Below are 24,661 nucleotides of genomic sequence, written 5' to 3'. Positions count from 1 at the left end.
CGCTACCGGAACAAAACTGAAGAGGGCGTTTGCTCGTCAACGGCTGTGGTTCCTTCTCCCATTCGCCCTCTGCTCCACATCACTCCCCCGTCTCACCACCACCACCACCAACATCCATCCCCCAACATCCCCACCCCGAAGCAACCTCCAAAACACCCCAGCACACCACCCATCCCCCACCAGCAGCTCGTCCCACTTACAGTGATGTGACCGTGGATCCTCAGGCACTCTTTCTCCCTGCATAGGAAGTCTCTCGCACACACGTGGCGATGGGGGAGGCGTGTTGAAGTGACAGCAACAGGGCAAACGTGTCGCGTAGCCCAGATGATGATTTCAATTCCCCAGGGGAATCTGGCTTGGTTTTTAATGGGGAGGGTGGGGAGATGTACATCGCCTCTCTTCTGATCTGTACAAACACTGCACTTTCTAAAGCACCCACTCAGTCTTCCGAGGGAGGGGGGACCCCCAAAACTCCTCAACTGCTGAAGCTGCTGCTGGGGTTGGTGATGATGATGTGGTAAATGGTGTGACGATGGTAGGTGACTGATGGTGGTGGTGATGGTATATGATTCAAGATGTTGGTAGAACCGGTAGATGCCTGATTATGGTGGTTGATGATGATGATGTGGATGAGGATGACGTTAAGAACATTACTGATGACGATGGGGATAGATGATTTGAGACGAGAGAGAGGATAGTCGAGATGACGGTGGAGCTGGTAGGGGATTCATGGTCGTAGATTATGTGATAGATGACATGTCGATGTGGTAGATGAGTGACGACAGTGGTTGATGATGATGGTATCATTATGGTTGATGATGGTACATGACTAAAAAACCTGATGATCAAGAAGACTTTCGAGCTGGTAGATGACTGATAATAATGTAGTTGGTAGATGATGGAAGGGGTGGATGATGACAATGATGTAATCGATGCTGCTGCTGCTGATGATGGTAGATGGCTGGGAAGTAGAGAGCAAGGTGGTCTGGTCGAGGTAGCTGAGCGGTGTGTGTGTGTTAGAGTGTGTCCTGACACTTGGTGATGCCGAGGAGCGTTCCTTTTGTCCGACGTGAGTGGGCGGGTCCTCTGGCGTAGGCGCAGCCTATGGCCGGGCGAGATGGAACTCTACAAAGTTTCCGCAGCATTCTGCTGCTCACTCACACAGAGCAGGAGGAGGAGGAGCAGGAGGGAAGAGACACAGCTGGGGGGAGAGAGAGAGAGAGGGTGGCTGCGGGAGAGACAACTTGGGATAGACGGTGCAAAGCAACGGGGAAGAAGGCAGACAGACAGAGAGAGGGTGGGTGGGTATAGTTAAAAAGAGGAATAGAATTGTGAGCGAGTTACAATACACGAGAAAGTTGGTGAGAGAGAGAGAGAGCGCCAGGAGGTGCTTGAGAGACAAAACTAGTAAACTCTACAACAAGGGTGGAGACAGAGAGAGGGAGAGAGGGGGGCGAGGGGAGACGGGGAGGGCCGTGTGTGCATGCGATGTGCATGACGGGCTGAAGGATCTTCCTCCTCCTCGGATCCTCACCGCTCATCCCACGGCGGCTCTCCGCAAAGAGGTGAGTGCAGTGCCGCGTTCCATCACAAGCGGAGTTCCAGAGACGTTTACGCGTGAACGCTGAGGTCAGCTTCGACTGAAAAGGGGCATGAGACGGACGCGTCTGGGTCACGTGGGACTCTGGGTCAAGTGAGGGTCTGGGTCACGTGGGACTCTGAGTCAAGTGGAACTCTGGGTCAAGTGGGACTCTGGGTCAAGTGAGGGTCTGGGTCAAGTGAGAGTCTGGGTCACGTGGGACTCTGGGTCAAGTGGGACTCTGGGTCATGTGAGACTCTGGGTCAAGTGAGGGTCTGGGTCACGTGGGAGTCTTGGTCAAGTGGGACTCTGGGTCAAGTGAGGGTCTGGGTCACGTGGGAGTCTGGGTCACGTGGGAGTCTGGGTCACGTGGGAGTCTGGGTCAAGTGGGACTCTGGGTCAAGTGAGGGTCTGGGTGACGTGGGAGTCTGGGTCAATTGGGAGTCTGGGTCACGTGGGACTCTGGGTCATGTGGGAGTCTGGGTCACGTGGGACTCTGGGTCACGTGGGACTCTGGGTCAAGTGAGGATCTGGGTCACGTGGGACTCTGGGTCAATTAGGAGTCTGGGTCACGTGGGACTCTGGGTCACGTTGGACGTGTACACGGTCGCCGAAGTTGGGCTCGAGCTGCAGTCATATATGTGATTCGTATGGTTGTTTACGTACGGTGCGAAAGAAGCTCAACATACATACAATAGAGCACCCAGCCCATACCTCACTGCACTTGTATTAGAATGCAATGTAATTGTGAAGCAGTCAGGGCGATGGCCTGATGACCCAGCACTCACTGAGTCGTCTCCGTATCACTCTTCTATCGCTACTACCGCGGATTCCGTTCCTGTTAACTTCACTCATTGATTCCTCCACCCATTACTATGATCACTCGCACTGCTCGACTTTGGAATGTCTCCCCCCCCCCCAAGCTTTTAAAGCTCAAGTGAAAGAAACGTGTTAACTCTTACCTTTGCTCGTGCTGTTTGTTGCTTACCCGCTTGACGTTTCGGGCCCGTGCATAGCAACTGTGTTTGAGAAATAAAAATAACCCCCCCCCCCCCACACTTGCCGTGATTTGCGGATCAAGGGAGAGTTGAAGCGACCAGTTTGGTGCACATGGGACGGGTATTTTGACACCTGGGTGGAGACATCATCTGGCCGGGGGAGCGGTGATTCATCATCGTGTACCCGCCGGCCATCCGAGTACGAATCCCGTTCCCGGCTAACCACATCAGTGGTGAATGATATCTTGCATCGATCCCGGGAGTGGCCGGGCCTGGTGCTGGCCACCCACCCCCATCCGACTTCATAGGTGCTTGCTAACAGCACTTGCCCCAGCAGTCTGTTAAGGCTATACGGGAGACTTTTGTTAAGGGTATAGGCGCTGCACAAAAATGCTACAGCCAGCAGCTACGTGAAATGCTTCGTTCTATTTGTATTTCAAACCAGGTTAGGATATTTACTATTAAAGTATTGTGGAGTCATTTCTAATTGCAATGCGGTGATTTGTTGTTACTGACAAGTGGCGGAGTCTGCGCGTTCGCAAATAAAGCAAAAGCACGTGGCCCCGAATAGCTCAAGGGGCCTCGAATTCATTAAAAAAAGATTCGGGATGCATCAAATTAAAATCCTCATAAACAGTCAATGATTAACGTAAACAAACACAACATTCCAACTCACTACATCTCTATTTTTTGTCTAAATGTCTCTTATCTCACTAAATCTCTGACTCTTCTCTATACTGTATCTCTTATGTCATCTCACTAGGATTTTACATAATTAAATGTCCTCCCTCCCGCCCTCTCCCAAAACGAATTTAATGTCTGCTTCGGGCCCCCAATTGGACAGCACCACCACTGTTACCACCACTGTTGTCGGCAGAATACAAATAATTATTTCGGAGTATGTGGTGTGATGTGGATCACTAATAGTTCTCATTGGGGTGAGTTTCAAAAACATAGCCAGGGTCTTTAAAATCAATGTTGATTTTACAAAAACTCCAGCACATTGATTACAATGCTATGTGAGCGTATGGATTGCCAGCGGCAATTGGACCGTGAAACCCGATTATGATTTACAACCCAAAGAATCATTTACGTATCCTTGGGATCGACTATAGTAACCACGACTGATGCGTTACATGTACAGCCCTTTAGTGAGTCAACTGCTGGATGAGTGATTCTCCATGCCGCGTGGGTCGTGGGGATTATACGACCATACTTCACCACGCTGGTCAGTGTGGGTTGGAGGTAGAGAGGCTCAGACGCTTGGGCATAGAACAACACGACAATACGTCATGGATTTTTCTGTACTACCCTCTGCTGCCCACTACATAGCCCTATAGCTGCCTATGACAACCTGTGTGTACATGGTGGTCAACCATCCAAGTACATTGCAGGTTCAACCTGGAAAGTACTTCAGAGTTCTGATGAGATGGGACAAATTCAGGCGATTTTGAAAAGAGTGGTCCAGCAAGAATCATGATGTGAGATTCACCTCCTGATTGGTATCACCAGGAGGAATGAGACGTATGAACGCGGGTTCAAATATTGAACCCACTTAGTATAGAACTCATATGCGGTGATGTTCCCTTATATTTAAATAAGGAAAACAAAACTGTTTACATATAATATCATCCTAAAGTTGACGCAGCCAACGATTAATTTATGCTGATGATATATTTTATATTTCTACTTAATCGATAAATGAGGTTGTGATTGGATTGATAATTATCTTCCATAACTTTTGATTAATGCAGGAAAAACAACACGTAAGTCCTTTGAGCCCCAAATCGTTCTTGCAAACGTGTCTTTGCGCATTTTCATTAGGAACGTTATTTAACTTTACTGCTGAAAATATTGAGTCAGTATCTGGGTATTTGGCCTCATTCTCTTCTACATGTTGGCACACCAATATAAACAACAACCTTGTAAAGAAATTAAAGACCGAGTTTTTATTTTTATGAATAGCACATATTCATACTGTTATACGATCAAAAATACCGAATCACCATCATCATCCATGAACAATCCACTGCTGGATGAAGGCCTACGACATTAGGTGGTACCAATGTCTGCTCTGGCCCATGCACTGTAAGAGGCAGTTTCCGGGGCGTGCTGTGACCACACGCTTCACAAAGTCACGTCTCATGAGCACTCTCAGTTATAGCGAAAATACCGGCAGTGGGGGCATCTTCTAGATCAGTGGTTCACAACCTGCGGTCACTGGACCGCCTGTGGTCTGTGGAGCTGTTGCGCATCATGATTTTTCTTCCACTGACAGTGGCCCGTGGATGGAGAAATGTTGGGAACCACTGGTAAAGTTTACGGTCTAAATATTGTGACTCGCAACAGAAGTGGGTCAGGCTGTTGAAGCATTAAACTGAAATAGAGATTGTTCAACGTTATGCTTTTTGGAGACTTTGTATACACTTTTTTTTGTCCAGTTGATGCTTCAGAATTATCTTGTGATTTGTTTAGTTATGTGTGTGTGTAAGCGTTACTTAACTCGGTCTTCGCCGATGTCGGGTACTCGATAGGACAAAAAAACAATTTCCAGGAAGAGATATTCTCAGGAAGTGCTCCGAACCAAGTACATTGCTCCTGCCAAAAAAAGTACTGGAACGTGGTCCAGGCCCTTTCTGGCTCCATCGCACCGCTGGGGCACGGTGATGTCATCACCACCACCAGAACGACGCTGGGGAAACGCGCACCACCCCCTCGTTGCCGCTCGAGTTGAGGCTGATGGTGATGAGGCTTTCAAAATAAACTCGGCGTTAAGTCGGTGCCAACTTTTTTGAGTACTCTTTCGTGAGTCGTTGCGACCACCCATCAGAAGCGAAGTGTCATTAACTTTCTCTGGTCGTATTTATTTATATAATCGAGTCGTTTTCCTGCCGTCTTGAGAGCAGTCCGTTAATGAAATAAAACAGCGGTCGGATATGCAACGGAGACGATCCCTTCTCCCATCGCAGCCATTCCGACGATCTGCTACGCCGCAGTAATTTAGGTGGGACATTTGGAATCCTCGACTGCATTCGATAGCCAAGGCCTTTATTAACCCTTGCCAACTGCAACGTCTGCCTTGAAGCCAGATGTGACCAAGACTATGGTCTGATGGCTCATAGCTGGCTGCTTGGGGATCAACAACGGCTGATGACTCCTGGTAGGGCTTCAGATTCAGTGGCCGTGTGAATGATGGTTCGCCGGCCACGTAGCCAGCGGGCGAGGTGGCTGGGAAGTCGGGGGCCAGATGCTTCGGTTTGAACAACAACGCGCCTCAGTTATCCAGGTGGCTTTCACGATGTGTGGGTAATACGCTTGGGAGCTGATGTTGAGGTGGCTTGCCCAGTGAAGTGGACACACGGCACAGATGTACCTGAGCGGCTTTATTTCCACAGGTCGACGGGGGTGAGGGTTGTGAGTGAATGGCTGTGTAGCTTGTTTGTTTGTTTGGGTGACCGGCTAAGGTGGTGGCACCCCCACGTGGCCTTTTCGCTGGTTTATCAGTGCCTGTGGGCGAGTCAGCCGGGTGAACCACGCGTCTGGGTCGAGTGGCTGTGCCCTCTGGACGGACGCACCCGTGGTCGTTTGTTGTCACGAAGAGTGCACTTTTTAAATGGAGTTAAAAAAACCCAAACCACCACCACCAAAAAACAAAGCGCACTGTACACAGGTCCCCAGATGGACGCCAGGCGCGCAAAGAATGTCGCGACACAGGCGGTGCGCGCGCGTGGAGGAGCTACCGTTACACACCGCGACAAAGACAAAGCTCCCCCGTGTAGCCTCGACACAGCCTGCCGGGGCAAGTGATCGTTTGCGATGAAGGTCGGCACGGCACGGCACACACGGACGAAGGGTGGGTGGGTTGGTGGGTCAGCACCACGCGCCGGCCGCCTTTGTCTCTCCCCTCCCTCCCCCCGCCCGTCCCCGCCCGCCTCCCAACGGTGGCGATTTTTACTACGCACCGCACCAGGTACTCATTTGAGGCTGAGTCGACCTAGGGGAGGCCCATGACCGGTTGAGATAATCGTCACTGGGTGTTGGAGGCCGTGAACGGGAATCGAACTCGGGTGGCCAGGTACGTGGCGTAGCGTAGCGCTAACCGCTGCACCACCGCTCACAATAACTACAACAGCAGCCACCAATCGCCTTTAAGTGGCGGTGGCACCACCACGGCGCTTGTGCCAGGCTAGGTGCACCTTGAGGCCGTTTCGTGAGGCGTGTGGAAGGCTCTCTGCTGGCAGGAGGTTCACGGCACAGACCCAGTTTGCCGTGCGATGACTCACTCAGATGAGGCTGGCAAGATGCACGACCACCTGTGGCTCACTACTGTGACAACTCGCTGCGTTTTATCCGCCCGTTGTTGTGAGCGTCGCTCTCCTCTGCCCTCCGCTCTTGCTGGAGGGCGAATGCCTCCAATTGCCCAGTAGCAAGCAGCAGCAGCAGCGTCCTTCACGACCATCCTGCTCCTCCACAGAGGCCGATCTTGACCACCGCTGGTTGCCAGTTACCGGCAAGTCCACTCAGTGTTGATGAGAAACTTTCGTGACTGCAGGAATCCATACTCCCTGAGTAAGTCCCAACTCTTAGCTCCGCATCCTGCCGTGCCGCATCATCAGCTGACATCTCTCCTCCAGCCGGTGCCGAGCCCCGTGCCGAGTCCTCCTTCTGTCCGGCCCGAACAGCTGCTGCCCTGGGCACGCGGTGGCTCCGTGACGCAGCCAACGCAGCCTCCTCCTCGCCTGCCGGTGGAGCTCCCTGATGAGCAACACAAGCATCCCATGTATATACTTGAAGCCTGCAAATCCTCACACAAAACCTCGCACGTACGCACGCGAGGCGTACGGAGACAACGCCACAATCGCAAACCCACGCGTACGAAGACAAATACCCACACCCCGTATGACCTGAACAGACTGTGGGGGCAAGTGCTGTGTTAGCGAGCACCTATGAAGGCCGGTACGGCACACGAGGAGGTAGGTGGCCAACACCACGCCTGGCCGCCTTTGTCTCCCCAGTGGCGATGTTTACGCACCGTACCAGGTACTCATTTGAGGCTGAGTCGACCTAGGGGAGGCCCAGGACTGGTTCAGATAATCGTCATCGGTTGTTGGCCGTGAGCGGGAATCGAACTCGGGTCGCCGGGTTCGTAGCGCTAACCGCTGCACCACCGCTCCACACCGCACGCCCTCAAGCTCCCCAATTCACAATCCTCTCGCAATGCCGTCCACGCAAACCCGTACGCAAGATAACGTTGCACAATCACGGACACGCGAATCAACACAGTCGCATGCAAAAGCATCATCAGCATCAGCAGCAGCAACAACACCAGCTAGCTTACCCCATCCATTGCTAAGTGGCGTGACTTCACTGCAGCTTTTGCGCCAGGCTGTGTAGAATGATGAAGCCCCGCTGATGAGGTTATGGGTTCGAGACGGGCAAGTCATGACGCTGTCTGCACGAAGCATCGATTCCTCAATTAGTAAAATCAGTTGTTCAGCTCGTGATAAGGATTAAATGTGTGTGCCTGTGTACGAATTGGTTAACTTTGATTCGTATGCGTTGTATGTAATTGGTTCACGTGACGCTTGCGATCAGTCACCGGAGGTACAAACAATGCCTCCGATGATTCAAGAATTGAAATAATTCTTCAGATTCAAGAATTGTTTCAATTCTGATCGCAACCCCGAAGTGTGACAATTACAGCAACTGAAAATTCTGCGGCAGCTCGGGATTGAATCTTTACAGCTCTACCCAACATCAGTTACACACAACAACAACAACAACTAAAACAACAACAAAATACCTTAACAACAGGCAGGGTTGAACACCGATGATTTACGCGGCAGACATTCTACTCTGCTCTCTACCCTTGTGCCATGCCCGTTTGGCACCCTCTTTGTTGGCTGAACAGCAGCAGCAGCTGCTTTGGGCACGTTGTATCCAGCACGACCTCGCGTGATGGAGGATTTCCCACTCGCTGTTGCAATATCCGTGAGCTCCTCGCACAGTCGAACGTGTATTCTTCACCCAGCCGTCTGGGCTATTTCAATCTGGCGCAGGTGTTCCTTTCAGGTTGAGCTGTGTCTTTCAAGCATGAAGAAGACGAGACGACTCGATCGTGACGAGACAGAACTTGTTTTGTGTGTGTGAAGACGACGCGCCAGGCAACTTTTTACACCAATGTTACACAAGCAATGGCGTTAAAGGCTCATCCTGCTTGGAAGCCAGGACATTTGCCGACAGCTCAGAGCTGCCCATGAGCATATTCCCCAGGTGTTGGAATTCGTTTTCCCTGTCAACAAGCCTCCCTCCCTGGATGTCTGCTGTGTCATTTGATACCCAAGTCAACATACAGCGTTCACGGCGCAGGCTTATCAAGGGCTTAAGCCTCGTCAACTTTATTTGTTCTATTCTCTCAGAGTGGAAATACAAGTGGAATGGAAACGCTACATCGACTTCCACGGTTACTTCAGCACCGATGCAAAGTATTGTCTAACACCTGGGAGGTGTCAATGTGTTATCTGCTTATTAATATTGACAATAATTCACAGCCCTTAAGTCAACTGACGACTGGATGAAGGCCTCCTCACACTATACGATGGGGGGGGGGGTGTTTAACCATACTTCACCACCCTGCTTGGTGCGGGTTGATTAACAGAGTGGGGGCCCAGGGACCAGTTCAGACTGCACTCTAAACTCAACTATTTTATATTTTATCAGGTAAGGTCCACTGAGCTATGGTAGCTTCTTTTCAGAAGCGACCTGGCCACAAATGATTGCTCAACAAAGCGACGTATCACGTGGAAATATATAGGAGCCAAATACTCCAAACGTGTGATGTTGATTCTAAATGTGGAAGGAAAACTGGAGGACCCGGAGAAAACTCCACGCGACCACGGGGAGAACATGCAAAACTCCCAAGATACAGCAGCGTCAGCGTCAGGGTCGGGATCGAACCCACGACCTCCTGTACACCAGACGAGGGGAGCTAACATCTCCTAGCCACTGTGGCGCCCTTAGCCACTGATCTTATCCGTGACCAGTAATCAAAGCTCACAATGGTCTATCGTGATCGCTGTGTCACCGTTCCCACCTCAATCTCTGCATATCGCACCACTTTTAATAACATGCACAGCTTTCCATATAACACAGGCAGCAAGTTTTCCTTCATGGTAAAGTATTCAGCAATTGCATTTCCGTTACATATTTTTTCAACTGCATTTCCTTTTAATGATTCGTAACCAGCAGAACCCATTGAAGCTCTTCCTCGTTTCTTTGCTGCTGCATGCTTTTACATTCAGACATTATTGTAATCAAAGTCTAGTAATACATCATGTACTGCCCCCTCTGTTAATCCACTGCTGGATGAAGACCTGCCCACCTCATGTCAGTGTTGTTTGGCCATAACTTCACCGTGCTGGTTCGTGCGAGTTGGTGAAGGGTAAATGGGCCCACGGCTAGGAATTGAACACAGGTCACCGGGTTCATAGCTAAGTGTGCTAACCGCGGCACCACAGCTCCCCCCTGTCCATGTGTGCCCCATTTAAATATTTTGAATGCCTACAAATGTTACACTCAATTTGTAATTTTCTCTCTTAAATATCTTTCTATAGTAAGCGAGGGGGTTAGCTTATTTCATGAAAAGTTCCACATTGTGACACAAGTGTTGAGTATCAAATTTAATTAAGCGAGCTTCCATTAACAATAAATAACTGCGGCGACTAGGATACGTACAATTCGAGAAGTCGTGGGTTGATCTTGACATACTTAACAGCGTATGTGGGACAAACTTCTGTAATCTGTTGTAGAGTTTTTGCTAAATCCATGAAAAAAAAGTACAACTCTATCTTGTCACCCACCCCCACACCAGCGCCCCTTCACAGACAAAGCAAATGCAGAGACGCTTCTCCATATGGATGGAATGCGTCAAAAATGCACCACTCCGCGTACAAGTAAAGATTCTGTGCGCATGAGCTCTCGGTATGCAGCTGCTGGGATGGATTATGTTGGAGGGAATGGGGGCAGACTCACCATGGCGACAGTCAGAGGTCAGGGGTCGCCCAGCTATGGGAGCTGTAGTCGTGAGGGTGGCTGGCGGTGGGGGTGTGCGCTGAGGTGGGGTGCTGTGCGCAGTGTCCGCACCGTGGCGTTGGAAGTGATACGGAGGGGAGCCTGATTGACCTTTTAAGCACATTTGGGGATTGACTGGCGAGCACCCACACACATTACTCTACTTCGGCGCTTTTGAAGCCTCCACGGTTCGTATTCTCCCGTGAAGCAGGCTGCGTGTTTCAGAGCGGCGGACCTGTCAAGACGCACGCGCCTGAAGTGCGTCTCGCGTGTACGTATCAGATGGGGGGAGCTCACTTAACGGGAAGCTTCCACATTGGGTGCGTTCGATTGCAAGTCGCGCATTTCAACTGCGTGAAAAAAATGGGTGATTTTGACTCGGCGAAACGTAGCGATTCCTCACAAAACAACATTCCCTTCCTGCTATTCTCTCTCCACCCGCCCCCCTCCTCCAAGCATAAACACAACACCACCGTTGTTGTTTAGTCCTCCCAGGTGATACTCTTAGTTCTTTCGGTAAAGTCACGTAGGAAAAAAATCTAATTAAAATAAATAAAAAATAAAAACAATAATTTCATTTTTTACCTACGTGACTTTACCGAAAGAACTAAGAGTATGAATCCTTGCAGTCACGACAGCTTCAAATCTAGAACTCCCAGGTGATCTCACGCCGCCACTGGCAGCCAATCTCACACTGCCCGCTTGACCCTCTCTGACAAGCGTCATCCCTCGCCCGTCTTCCAACCAGAGAGAGAGAGGCTCTGCACTGGGTCGGGTGGCACGCGTTTGACAAATCCTTCACGCTGGCGCCCGTTCGTTCGCTCGCGTGCAAAATCAAACCTGTTGCGAACGGGGACAGCAAACCGCAACCGGTGAACGGGGAACTAGATGGCATCGTTCAGAAGAAGAGCATGCCGTTGTGTGTCAAAGTCACGTGCTTTAAAAAATAATAACTTCGATTTGAAAGTGAGCCGTGACTCATGAGATAAAATGTGTAAAGTCCGTCCTCACAGGGACAGAACTTGAAACTGCTCTTGGGGGGAAGTGGAAGGCATTTTTAAAATATAAATGTTGCTGGCGACCTGCCTCTAATGTGCATTTGTTTGCACCCTCCGAAAATGTTTTCCGCGCGGGGCAAATCGCACCCACGTCGCCTTTCCCAAATATCCGCCGGTGTGAGTCGGGTCACCGATCGTCCACGTGTCACGGGCCTCGTGTTGCCTGTGAGATGGGGGAGGTGAGAGAGATGCGGAGGGACTGCAATCAAAGTAGGAGGATAAATAGAGGCAGCAAGGAGGCAGTCGTAGAGGAGGGGGGAGAGGAACCGGAGGGAAAGTCTCCATTCTCTGCTTGATATAAGGGGCCGTCCATAAATGACGTCACGCACATGGGGGGGGGGGGGGCAGACATTTATGACGATGTGTGACGAGGGGGGGCGGGGTTGAGAAATGTGACGTCACATCAAAATGCGCAACTTTAAATAAATATAGAATGTTATAACAACACTAATTGTTATAGCAAAACTCCTACAACATCAGAGTGCAGCGCCACATTAAATACGCACTACAATGACAATAGTTTAAAGCGATTTGAAGCACGTTTTATTTTCAAAATGGAAATATGGTTTTGGGTGGGAGGGGGGGGGCAAAGCTTTGTGACGTCATATTTGAGGGGGGGGGGATCTGACTTTTTGTGACGCCGTGTGACGAGTGGAGGGGGGGGTCAAAAATCGTCCAAAATCGCGTGACGTCATTTATGGACGGCCCCGAAGAGGATGGACGAGCAAGGGTAGCTGGAACGTTCGGAGGAGAGCGGGGCCCTTGCTGAAACGCGACCTGCTTTCAGTCGCCCGGTGATGTTGATCACGTGTCGGGTCGTGAGGCGCGCGTGTCGAACCAGCGACGTGCACGTGACGTGTCGACTCTCGCCCTGAGCGTGCTGTGTGTGCTGCGTGTGCGTGCGTCATGAATATTGCGTGTGATGATGGGCATGTCGCACGACGTTTGGCTTGTGATCTGCAGGAGATATGTGGCGAGCACGTCGTGAGCGTATTACATGCAGGAGCGCCTGTGTAAGTGTGTGTGCGCTGTGCTTGCGCGTGTGTGTATATGTCTGTGTGTGTGTGGGGAGCGGTGGTGATGCGGTTAGCGCGCCGTGCTATGAACCTGGCGACCCAGGTTCGATTCCCGCTCACGGCCAACACCAGTGACGATTATCTGAACCGGTACCGGGCCTCCCCTAGGTCGACTAAGCCTCAAATGAGTACCTGGTGGTGTTGGCCACCCACCCCCTCGTGTGCCGTGCCGGCCTTCATAGGTGCTCGCGCACTGCGTAACGAACCCGGCGACCCGAATTCGATTCCCGCTCACGGCCAACGCTTGTGATGTCAAAGATAATTTGTCAGAAAATAAAAATTTTAAATAAAAAGAAGCGACAAGTATTGAGTTTCAGTTTTATTTTGTTTACCCAGACGACAACACAAGAGACCAGGATAACATCTTGTATGCAAGCGTGACCTGGCATCACGATATGACGATCTTATGCACAATGGACTATACCGTACGATTATCGCGGTGCTTAGACCATAGCTATGTGTCGTGGTATCGCTCTATCGCCACAACGCTTTTACCACACACATTGCCCGAACATACTGCCTGGTGCATGGAATGAATTGCACATAGAACGTTCCTCCCAAGGCTGGCTGAGATAGGCACGCACGCTTACACGTGGACACCTCCGCCGATTGATGTCCACGGCGTGACATGTGGCGTCGCTACTGAAATCGAGACACGTGACACCGGCCCCTATACCACAATCCAGGGAGGATCACGGCCCCATGCCCGCACGGCCATCGGGGTTGTCAAAGCGTAGAGGTGGGGGCGGGGGAGAGGTTTTTCTCTAGCGCCCTCAGGAAAACACTCGCACGCAATCGCATCTTAGATATGTAACAACCGTGGAAAGTGCCAGATACAGCGCCGGCACTTGAGCGCTTGAGAGCTATCTCTGTAATTTGAGTCGATACAGAAAAATTAAATGTCATAAATGCCTAAACATGTCCACATGCGCAGGTTTGTGGGCAGACAGGGATTGAGTCGCGCCAACCCCGCCCCGTATATTTGCAAAGATGTTTATACTTATTCTTGGTTCTTTCGGTAAAGTCACGTAGAAGGGAAATAATAAAATAATACAAATATAAAACAATAAAAATTCTCACGACGTTTCGACTGCAACACAAGCAATCATCATCAGGTGTGAAATCCACGGCAAGAACATTTGAATTCGAAACGTCGTGAGAATTTTTATTGTTTTATATTTGTATTTTATTATTTCCCTTCTACGTGACTTTACCGAAAGAACCAAGAATATGAATCCCTGGAGTCACGAAAGCTTTAAATCAAAATGTTTATACTTGTAAATGCAGAATTGTAAGCCATGGAGCTTTGGGAACAAAATTATCTCTTTCGTGATAAATCACATTCACTGTAATAATGTCTATGCATTGAGCAGCCATACGGATTGCAGTGTGCACACGGCATAAGGCACGTACGTGCGTAAGATGCCAGGAATTTAATGGGCAGGGATATAGGGTGAGCAGCTTGGAGCTCGTGTTTAGGATGGAGGAGGGGCGCGCGTTTTGAGGGGCACTTGGCAGGTTGGGGACCAAGGGGCAGACGTGAAGCCAGATGGAGGCGTTTACTGTATGTACGTTGAACTTCTTTCGCACCGTACGTAGCCAACCGTGCCAATCGGAGGTGGCGGGACTGGAAGGGCGCTGTTGTGGAGTTCGGTTTCAGCTGTGGAGGAGCAGCGGCTGAGGGATGGCGGCAGAAGGAAGTGATGCGGACGGAGGTGGTGACAGCGCCGGTGGTGTTGTCCGTGATGACCGCTCGACACGATGCCGCTGCGTATCACCAGTGCCACACGGGCGACCCCCAAAGAGCTACCCGTGAACACAGGAAGAAGGGCTATGGACCCTTTGAGGTTCCCCATGTGATCACCCATTACCAGCCTGTGATGAAGTCGAGCATTCAGAGAACACCATTTTGGCTGTTTATATGCTACCTGCGATTAGCACGGTTGGCTACGTACGGTGCGAAGGAAGTTGAGCATACATACATACCAGCAATGTGTGTACGCCAGAAATGTAAAAACCGTTTTTATCATTCGGTATTTTGATACTGGCGGAAAGTATTCCATAGTTGTTTATGTATACTTTGCATTAATACGATTTTGTATTCTGCAACATTGCGATCAAGAATATAGGTAGTTTTTTTTTTCCCAGTGCCATACCCATGTTACGCAAAATGTAACAAATACCCACAGCTCAGTTATTACAAGTTCTGAGTGACGGTTCTCATGTTACTGTAGTTAAGTGTCTAAAGTGGATCCAGCTCTCATCTGGGGGAATTCCTTACAGGAAGTTGAATAGACACAGACGTTATCTCTACAAACTCCCCATCGTACGGCATATGCACGTTGTAGAGCGTCTGCAAAATGTGTTGGGCCCTACCCAGCCCTCGAAACAAATTTGCTATGCATTGTAAGAGTTTGTAAAAGTGCAGTTTGCGTAATTATGAATTTCCTGAGGTCAGTAATTTTTTTTTCACGTATAAACACGCGAAGAAATGCACATACCTATGCTCTGGTTATTTGTAAGAATTTGTGGATAGCAAGATTAATTTCTGTTCACGATTGTGGATTCTTGACGACGATTCGTCAAGCATGAACATACTTGTTTCTGTGGACTACGAACAAAAAACTGTCGTAACAACTTGAGTACGCATTCTCGTGATGACAGGAATAAATGACGTTTAAACCCCCTCATTTTAAAGATGAGGGCAGTGTTTCAGACATGTGCTGACGTACAGTACAGTACTATAATTTAATTAAATTCCGGACCTTCTTTGGCTGGAGGCGATTGCGTTTCCGAGTGCCATACTGAGATATCAGACTCATTTTTGACCGCTGCGATAGAGGCATTTGATCGGGTTTCATGTTCTCATACCACATTGCATGCCACCAATTCCATTTGCACAGCGTAGACCTAATGTATTGCATTGAAACATACAGTGCAGTACGGCAATAATTTGCAACAAATGTTTGCATTTAGGATGTGATATCACCATTCCCTCATTATATAAATGTCGTACAACCATTCTACATCGTAACAAAGTACACCACTGAACTAGATACAGTATATTTTTACAGAAAATCTGGCCACAGGGTCAGAAGTGATTTTTTTTTCTCCTGAAAGAGAACTCTCACTTGGGGGAAGAGCAGTAAAGTGGGCGACCTGAGTTTCGAGTTTGCGAGTCATATCCCAGAGGGGCAGCCCCTTCACTAACCACCCACACTGCTCAGCATGGTGAAGTATGATCATGATTATCTCACGTGACCAGAACAAAGGCCTTCATCCAGCAGTGAGGAGAGTGAAATGTCTGGGCCCATGTCCTCCTCCCGCTAATCGTGCCCACAATGCAGCCCGTTTGTCCTTCTGATTCTGGATGGGAGGACCTCTCCACGGCGTGCAGTTGAGAGTTATTTTGACCATACTTCACCACGCTGGCACGTGCGGGTTTGCGATAGGGGAGTGCCGGTTCACCACCGGTGTTGGCTGTGACTGCAAATTTAATTCGGGGGTCACTGGGGTCATATTGTGGAACCTCGTCTTAATGTCGTAATTAACTTCGTACAACATGGTGAGCTTAACAAGACATTGCACACAGATGATTAACTTTGCTGTGCAGACAAGAGCATTACAGAGTACGCTGCTCACATCATCATCCTCTTTGTGCATCTAACTTCATCATCAGCCACAACTTTACCCACTGCTTGATGAATGCCTCCCCGAGCTGTAGCCATTCCACAAGGTCACACGAGAGAACAACTCGTCTCGATTTGCACATTCGCTGATATCATCGCTCCCGCCCCTCAGTGTTGATGTTCATATCTGGTGTGGTTCTCTCCTTCGGCCCGTCGCTCCATCATCAGCGTCGACCGCGGGGCATGCATTGTCCTTCATAGCGACGCGTTTGCTGGCCCGAAACCCACGTCTCTTGCCCGTCACTACGCTGCCTCTTAACTTGCATTTTGCTCCCTGACCCATCTAAAGTTTCATGCGATAATTCAGTACACACACTGCAGTGCTTTCAAGAATGAGTCACAGTAAAACGCGTATATATACACACTACTCAGACTTAAGCACTGTTAAACTGCAAGGCACAATACGTGCGTTTTGTGGCATTGTCCAAATTATACAACTTTCTTTTTTTACGTTTTATTTAAAAGCGCCACGGAATAGAGAGCGAGGATGTTTTATTGAAATCTGGAAGATTTTTTTTTTCCATTAAAGTCTGGTGGTTAATTTTTCATTTCTGATTTGACAGAGCTCCCTTGGGTGGGTGGGTGTGGTGGTGGTGGGGGGGGGGGCTGGAGTCAGCGGGGGCCCCGAGGCTGCTCGAGTAACGGGACCATACATGGCTACGACCACTGTATGCTGCTTCTGCAGCAGCAGCTGATGATGATGAGAGCTTACACGCAGATAACTGCTGCAGCTTCACCACAAACACGGGGGACAATTAGGCCGCTTCCTATTCAAATATTGCAATTGTGAGTCACGTGACGTGTGAGCCCCCCCCCCCTCTTCTTCCTGCTCTTCCTCTCTCTGTTCTATAGAACGTTTAAATCATTGCAGCAGTACCTGAAATTCTTGTCATACAAAACAATGGGGGCTTAGGTGGAGCGGTGGCACAGCGGTGAGCGCACTCGCTGCACTGTGGACCAGCTGACCTGGGTTCGATTCTTGCAACACGGCTATAGCAGCGTTAGTCTCAGAGTGATGCTGTGTCTATGACCCGGTCTTCGGCTCGTCTTCCTCGCCCCCCATCTTCCTACCACTTCACCAACCTGCACTGTTCAGAATGGTGAAGTATGGTAAAAAAAAATGCCAATGGCCAACAGCGTGAAAAAGCCTGCCATCCAGCAGTGGATTGCGATAGGGATGAGTTCATGTACATTTTATAATAAGCATTGAATTTTAGTTACAAATGGCCGTAACACATTTTTCGAGAACGGGACTTTTCTATGATAAGTTTCCCAAACTCAGCACATAAAGTTTCAACTTCACAATGCTCAGAAGAGTCTGGCGTGTTGCGTTACTCATCCCTGATGCCCCCCCCCCACCTCCGCCAAGCACGTGGTGGAAATTACACGTGCCTATGGCAAGGACCAGCACGGCGCTGCAATCTCCACGCGACACATCTCGCTGTAACGCATCCCACCACGTGGTGTTCATTTCCCCACCCGAAGAGGATGACGAGTCTGGAACAACTCAGCTGTGACCAGGGTTTCAACTCTTAGGTGAACGATTGGGAGCTTGTTGTTGTTGTTACCAACAAAGCTATCTTATGTATGCTGAACTTTTATTTTGCAACATACGTAGCTTAACCGTGCTCATCGGAGCTGCTGGGGTAAGGCGACAAAAAAGCGAGACAATATTGCAGTACCGTCTTTAGAAAAACTCAAACTCATTTGTACTGTTAAAGTACTACTCGAGTACTGCTTGGGATGCCGCCACGGGTGGTGTGATCGGGTAGCACAACGGGATTATTGCGATCCAGAGGTCACCGGCTGGATGCGATCTCCCGGCGTGGAAGATTAAACAAATAGGGCGAGTTTATTAACCCCCACTGCCCACCCCACTCTGTCCACTCAGCAGCACAGTGCCGGGAAATGGTCACACCGCACACATTCGACGGGGTGACAGGTTGCCTTTGGGGCCGTCCATAAATGACGTCACACACCTGGGCGGGCAGGCAGATACATTTGTGACGATGTGTGACGAGGGGGGGCGTTTGAGAAATGTGATGTCACATCAAAATGCGCAACTTTAAATAAATATGTAATTGTTATTACAACACTAATTGTTATTACAACACTCCTACAACATCAGAGTGCAGCGCCACATTAAATACGCACTACAATGACAATAGTTTAAAGCGATTTGAAGCATGTTTTATTTTCAAAATGGAAATATGTTTTTTGAGGGGGATCTGACTTTTTGTGACGCCGTGTGAAGAGGGGGGGGGGGGGTCAAAAATCGTCAAAAATCGCGTGACGTCATTTATGGACGGCTCCTTTAGTGGGATAAAGCGTGGGTACCCCCCCCAGCCACCCACCTCTTCCGAGACGTGTCTCACGACCAACGTGAGCAATTCAGCAATAGCGAGGCTGCACATTTGCCTGCGTGACAGAGTCCTACGGTAACATGACCACACGAAGTCCGCCATGCGTAGATATTGCAGGCCAATGCATCTGCCTGGAGTGTGGTCGGCAACGATTGGAAATAACTCTCGACTCCCAATGGGGGAAAGAGGCAGGATTACATTCCGGCGACCGGCGTTCTCATCAGCCAGCCCATCATCATCATCATCGTCGTCGATGTGGTCATCATCGTCATCCTCGCGGATCGGAATGCACCACGAATTCTGTCACGAGTGTGCGCTGACCGCCGTGCCTCCGACCGCTCTTCACGTTCAGCCCTTTCGTTCCTCCTCCCCTGGATGAGGGCCTGCCGCACTGTGGAACGCTCACGGGGAGTTGTATCGTTGAGGTCAAACGACGACCCGCTGCGGCTTGGTAAAAGGCGGGGTGGGTATAGACACGGGAGCGTAGAAGTATGGGACAACAATTGGTCGTTGCTGCACTGGCCTCTGCTTGTCGCGCATCCAAGCGGCTATCCGGGCTCGACCCCGCTTGGCTAGCTGAGATCTGACGAGGCTCTCTGTGTATGGCGCGAAAGAAGTTCAACGCACACAACATACACATCAGGCCCTGCATCATTCACAACGCTACCCGGGTCACCCAATAAACATGGCACGCTGGGCCAACGTTCGTCCAACGATTCCAATCAACGTGCCAACGTTGATTGGAAGCGTTGGCTCACATTTTGATGGGCTTCGAAACCGAAATATGTTGCTACACCAAGTACTCGAGAAGACGAAGAATATCACTGTAGGATATTAAAGTTGCCGTACTCGAACACAGTTTGGCTGGAAGTGTTATCGTGTAAAAATGAGCGAGTATTTTTTATTATTATTTACGATCCAATTCTTACAACCCAAATTTTAAACCTTTTTTTCCTTAAAAGTACAGTGAACAAATAAAAGTCAGTGAGCGCTCGCGACTTTTCCAAACAAAAAACCGAGCCCAAAATCTTTTGCGTACAGTAATTATTACGCTGTAAATTTCCAAGTCGTGCTAAAAGTTGCGATACTGTACTGTCTCTGAGCTCATTCTTTGCGGGACCTGAGTGCCGTTGGTTTATTTTATTCCGGCCAGCTGTTGCATTCCTCGGAGCAGGAGGAGGAGGGGGGGAGTAAAGAAAGTTCGATGCCATGGAGAGAAAAAAACAGAAATGGGTGATTACCGATCAAAACGGTCCTTCTATGGCTCCGTCGTCTTCACCTTTAACTGTGACAAGTTCCCCCAACCCCCCGCCACCCCCTCCTCCCCAAAATGCTAAAGATGATTGAAGACATTAACGATCCTATTTTATATGGGAACATCTTGCGTGGCGTCGTTAACAATCCCCTTGTATGCGGGATCGTTATTTACGCCACGGTAGCGAGATGATGGCTACCTCGCCTGGTATGCAGGAGGTCGTGGGTTCGATCCCAAGCCTAACGCGTGCTGTATATGTGGAGTTTGCGATGTCTCTCTCTCTCTCCCCGTGGTCGGTTGGCTTTTCTCCGGGTCTTCCAGTTTTCCCCTCCACGTTTAGAATCGACACCACGCGTTTAACGTATTTGGCTGCTGCTATAGATGTCCACGTAACGAGGCACTTCGTTGAGCTATCATTTGTGGTGGCCAGGTCGCTTCTGTAAAAGAGCTACATCGCTCAGTGGGCCTTACTTGCTAAATAAAAAAAGTCGGTAAGTTTTATATACAACGAGAGTAAATCAGTTGAGTGCGACCGTTATGTGAAATGAGATTAGCAACCTAAAAAAAATCTCAAGAAGTTGCAAAACACACTCATCTCAGAGATAGGGTTGTTGTTGTTGTTTACGTTTCTTTGCAAACTTCCTACGTGACCTTTTGTGTCACTAAAGGGCTCCAGTTACTCGATGAGGTTGGCATCTATTCCTGGGATTTGTTTCTCATTTGGGGGGGGGGGGGGGGCAATCATAATCTCGTCTTTTTTGGAAAAAGATTTTGGAATTTCTCGCAAATGCCAGAAGGTGACGTTGGCACAGGTCTGCGACGATTCAGGCTTAGCGAGTTTTGACCCGATGGGGTTAAGCCAGACATCGATTGGGGTAGGGGGTAGGGGGGACATCTGTGAAAATATGGACATGCAAAAAATCAATGGAATATTTTTTAAATTGTCCTGCCAATTAAGGAAATAGCTCTGCCCACTTCAACAAATTATTTACAAATGGAAACAATTCCATTGCTGTCATTAACATAGAATTCTATTATTTGAAGAATTATGTGCGGAAAAATCCATTGTTGTCCTGTACTTCTACGCTCACCCCCCCACCCAGCCATGCGCGTGATCTCCACACTGGGCCACCTCCTTCACCAACCCGCACTGACTGCCGTAGTGAAGTACGGTCTAATAACTCCCGTGACCAACATAGCATGGGGAAGCCCTCATCCAGCAGTCGATTGACAAAGGGCTGCACATGTACATCAACAATTTACAAGTGTTGTACTGTATCAAAGCTTTACATTGATATATCCTACTCGGAGAATGTCAACAAATCTGCGTGTACATCCATGGGCCAGTTTACGATCGAACATGTGCCCATGTAAATGCTAATTCTACGTGCACGGTTCACTGTAGTCACGCACAAAAGCCTTGGGTATGCTAGGAATAGCCCTTCGCCATGATCATCATCAATCGCCATTATCTGTCCACTGCTGGATAACATCATGGCATCACCCTCTGTTTTGACCTCGCGATACCACAATCCATCGAGCTGCTGCACACAAGCGGGCCTCATTGCTCCATTTCCGTGGCGTTGTCATCTTGGGCACATTCCCTCCGTGGGCTGTCGTTCAGTCACCAGTCTCAACACGTGGTCATCGATCCTTTCAGCAATCTGTCCTGCCCAATTATCATTGTCCCTCTGCTCTCTGATTGTAACTGGTCTATGAATTCCCACTTTTGTCCGTCTCTTTGCGTAATTCAAAGCGTGCATCTCGCCGTGTATCTATGTGATGTATGTTGGACTTCTTTCGCACCGTACGTAGCCAACCGCACTAATCGGGGGTGCGGGGGAAGGACAACAAAGCCTTGCTTCTTTGCGTACTTTTCAGCGTTTGATCCGTTTAATTTATCAGTGGCCTTGCTTTTTTTCCTGATCCATATATGATAGCAAGCAATATGCCCCGATTGAAAACTTTCCTCGACAGGCACATGGCTTAAAAAATTATGAATGTACGAACTTATGTATACAGTATACATGGCTATGCAGAGTGTACGCGTGTGTATTTATGCTTGCATGTTCTGAGTTGAGTTTGTGTGTCTTGTGAATGAGGCTGTTGGGGTTGAGGGTGCATGGCAAGACCTTGTGAGGTTGTGCGGTTACTCTCGGTGGCTGTCCACAAGTTTGGGTTGTGTGTGTGTGCACGCACACAGCGGGTAGCGCTAGGCTGCGCTACGAACCCGGCGACCCGAGTTCGATTCCCGCTCACGACCAACACCGGTGACAATTATCTGAACCGGTCCTAGGTCTCCCCTAAGTCGACTCAGCCTAAAATGAGTACCTGGTGCGGTGTGTAGTAAACATCGCCACTGGGGAGACAAAGACTGTCGGGCTTTGTGTTGGCTACCCACAGTCTCGTGTGCTGTGTCGGCCCTCATAGGTGCATGCTACCAGCACTTGCCCCAACAGTCTGTTAAGGCTTTATGGGGGATTTTTGTCTTTTGTGTGCACGCAAAGGCATTTGTGTGATGAACTTGTGTGTGTGTGTTAACCATGCGTGAGTGTGTGCATGTGGTAATTTGTCTGCTCGCTTGGGTTGCTCGATTTGGGCAAATATCAAAGTTTCTGTGCTTTGGCTGCCTTATATGGCGGTCAGATCCCATGGGGCATGCACACTCTAACGACACACGGAATAACGCTCGCAAAAACACACAGCGAATGCACGCAGGCTTTCACACCGCACCATGCACTATTAGTTTAAAGACACGTCTGCCGTATTTAAAGGGCAGTACACACACAAAACACGTTTGCATACACACGTTAGTACACAAACTCGTGTGTAACCAGAGTTCATATAGTGGCCTTGTACAGGATAAGACTTTTCGCCCGCACTCGTAAATAAGGTAAAGTACTATTTTTTATTTTACCAGGTAAAGCCCACCGATCTATATAGATCTTTTTCAGAAGTGACCTGGCCACAAATGATAGCTCAACAAAGTGACGTATCACGTGGACATATATAGCAGCCAAATACTCTAAACGCATGGTGATGTTGATTCTAAATGCGGAGGGAAAATCCAGAGAACCCGGAGAAAAATCCACGCGACCACGGGGAGAGAGAGAGGGACACGCAAACTCCAAATATACAGCAGGCATCAGGGTCGAGTTCGAACCCACGACCTCCTGTATACCAGGTGAGGTAGTTAACATATCCTCGCCACCGTGATGATAATGAGAGAGAGAGACACGCAACCTCCAAATATACAGCAGCAGGCGTCAGGGTTGGGATCGAACCCACAAACTCCTGCATACCAGGCGAGGTAGTTAACATCATCCCAATCCCCAGATTGCTCCATTAAAATCTTCTGGATCAACTACAAGATTGGCCTCATCGTCTTAAACGGCCTCCGTGGACTCACCCCTGCCTCGGTCTCCCCTCACATCCCTCTCTACCCATGCCGCTGCTGAATAAAGGCCTCCCCACGCCGCTGTCAGTCCTAAGGGTTGTAGGACCCCACTTCACCGTGTTAGTGCAGGCTGACAAGTGGCTCCATATCCCGCACCACTTCGCCCGTGGCTGTGAGACACAGCTGGGAATCAAACTCGAGTTTGCGGCTTCATAGTGTACGTGCACGACCGCCAAAGGTTGCAGAGTAGATTCTGACTGGGTAAGCTGGCATCGATGAGCGGTGCTCACTGCTATGAGCGAACCTTAAACAACAGCTCTTACGGCAACCTGATGATTCATGTGCCCTCACTTCAAAATGACACACGTCAACGTCACGTGAAAAAGTTACGGGATGGCATCCCAGTGCAACAACACTTTGGGTTCACGCGATGTATCAACTCGTACGCTCGCCGTTTCCTTCCACTGTGGCACTTCTCTGCGCGCCCTTCCTGTCTGAGTCAATCTCCCCGCACAGATCAAGAGCACCGGGGCTCGTTCCCGCGGCATGTTTACTCCATTTTCAAATATTCGCAGTTACGGCGGCGTTTAAATAAATAAATACGTGAGTTGCGATCATCATCATCATGGCTTCACAACCTAACGCAATCTAATCTGAAGCTTAAATGTGTTTTGAAAGCTTCACGGTTTTGGCTTTTTGTCAAAGTTACCTAAACATTTTTTGCTGTTCGTGTCATTTCAAGAGATGAAGAAATGCACGATCAGACCTTACGCTGCATGCATCATCGTGTGTTAGAGAACATCTCATTAAAGGGTGATTTCACAGAAATCCCTTCACGGGACCTATCATTTTGTCTGCACCAGGGGGGCTACACTAAGCCCAAATCCCCGACTGTCGACATGTTAGTCGCTTGAGAGGTCAACTGAAATTAACGTTTACAGAGTCATTGTCACCAATGTTGAGATCATCAACGCTGGTAACATTTGAGGTCCTAGTTTAACCATGGGTGGCTGAAACGTGAATTTAAACCCAGGGTTTCACGTGTGCCGAGTCCGTACCCTGAACTCTGAGCCATCCTGCCACCTCCATAAAGCTTGGACAGACAACCAACATGGCGCGAGGGAAGACAGCATGGCCCAAAATTCAGGACACACGGGGTCATTTCATTTGTTTTAA

The 24,661-nt window shown here is 49.3% G+C and overlaps 1 protein-coding gene across 1 annotated transcript in view; it reads left to right on the top strand.

Annotated features, from left to right (window-relative positions):
* The first annotated feature begins 1,454 nt into the window (after positions 1-1,454).
* The window catches only part of LOC133347492 (DENN domain-containing protein 2B-like), a 45,535-nt gene continuing 22,328 nt past the window's right edge, over positions 1,455-24,661 (top strand). The window contains exon 1 of the mRNA XM_061559787.1: positions 1,455-1,565. The gene's annotated coding sequence lies outside the window, so the exon portion shown is untranslated. The remainder of the gene's footprint in view (positions 1,566-24,661) is intronic.

Source organism: Lethenteron reissneri, chromosome 26 (genome assembly GCF_015708825.2).
Source record: "Lethenteron reissneri isolate LAM-NWPU_2019-01 chromosome 26, ASM1570882v1, whole genome shotgun sequence".
Lineage (NCBI taxonomy): Eukaryota > Metazoa > Chordata > Hyperoartia > Petromyzontiformes > Petromyzontidae > Lethenteron > Lethenteron reissneri.
Note: the sequence above shows the minus strand (reverse complement) of the source record. Positions and strands in the feature narration are given on the sequence as shown.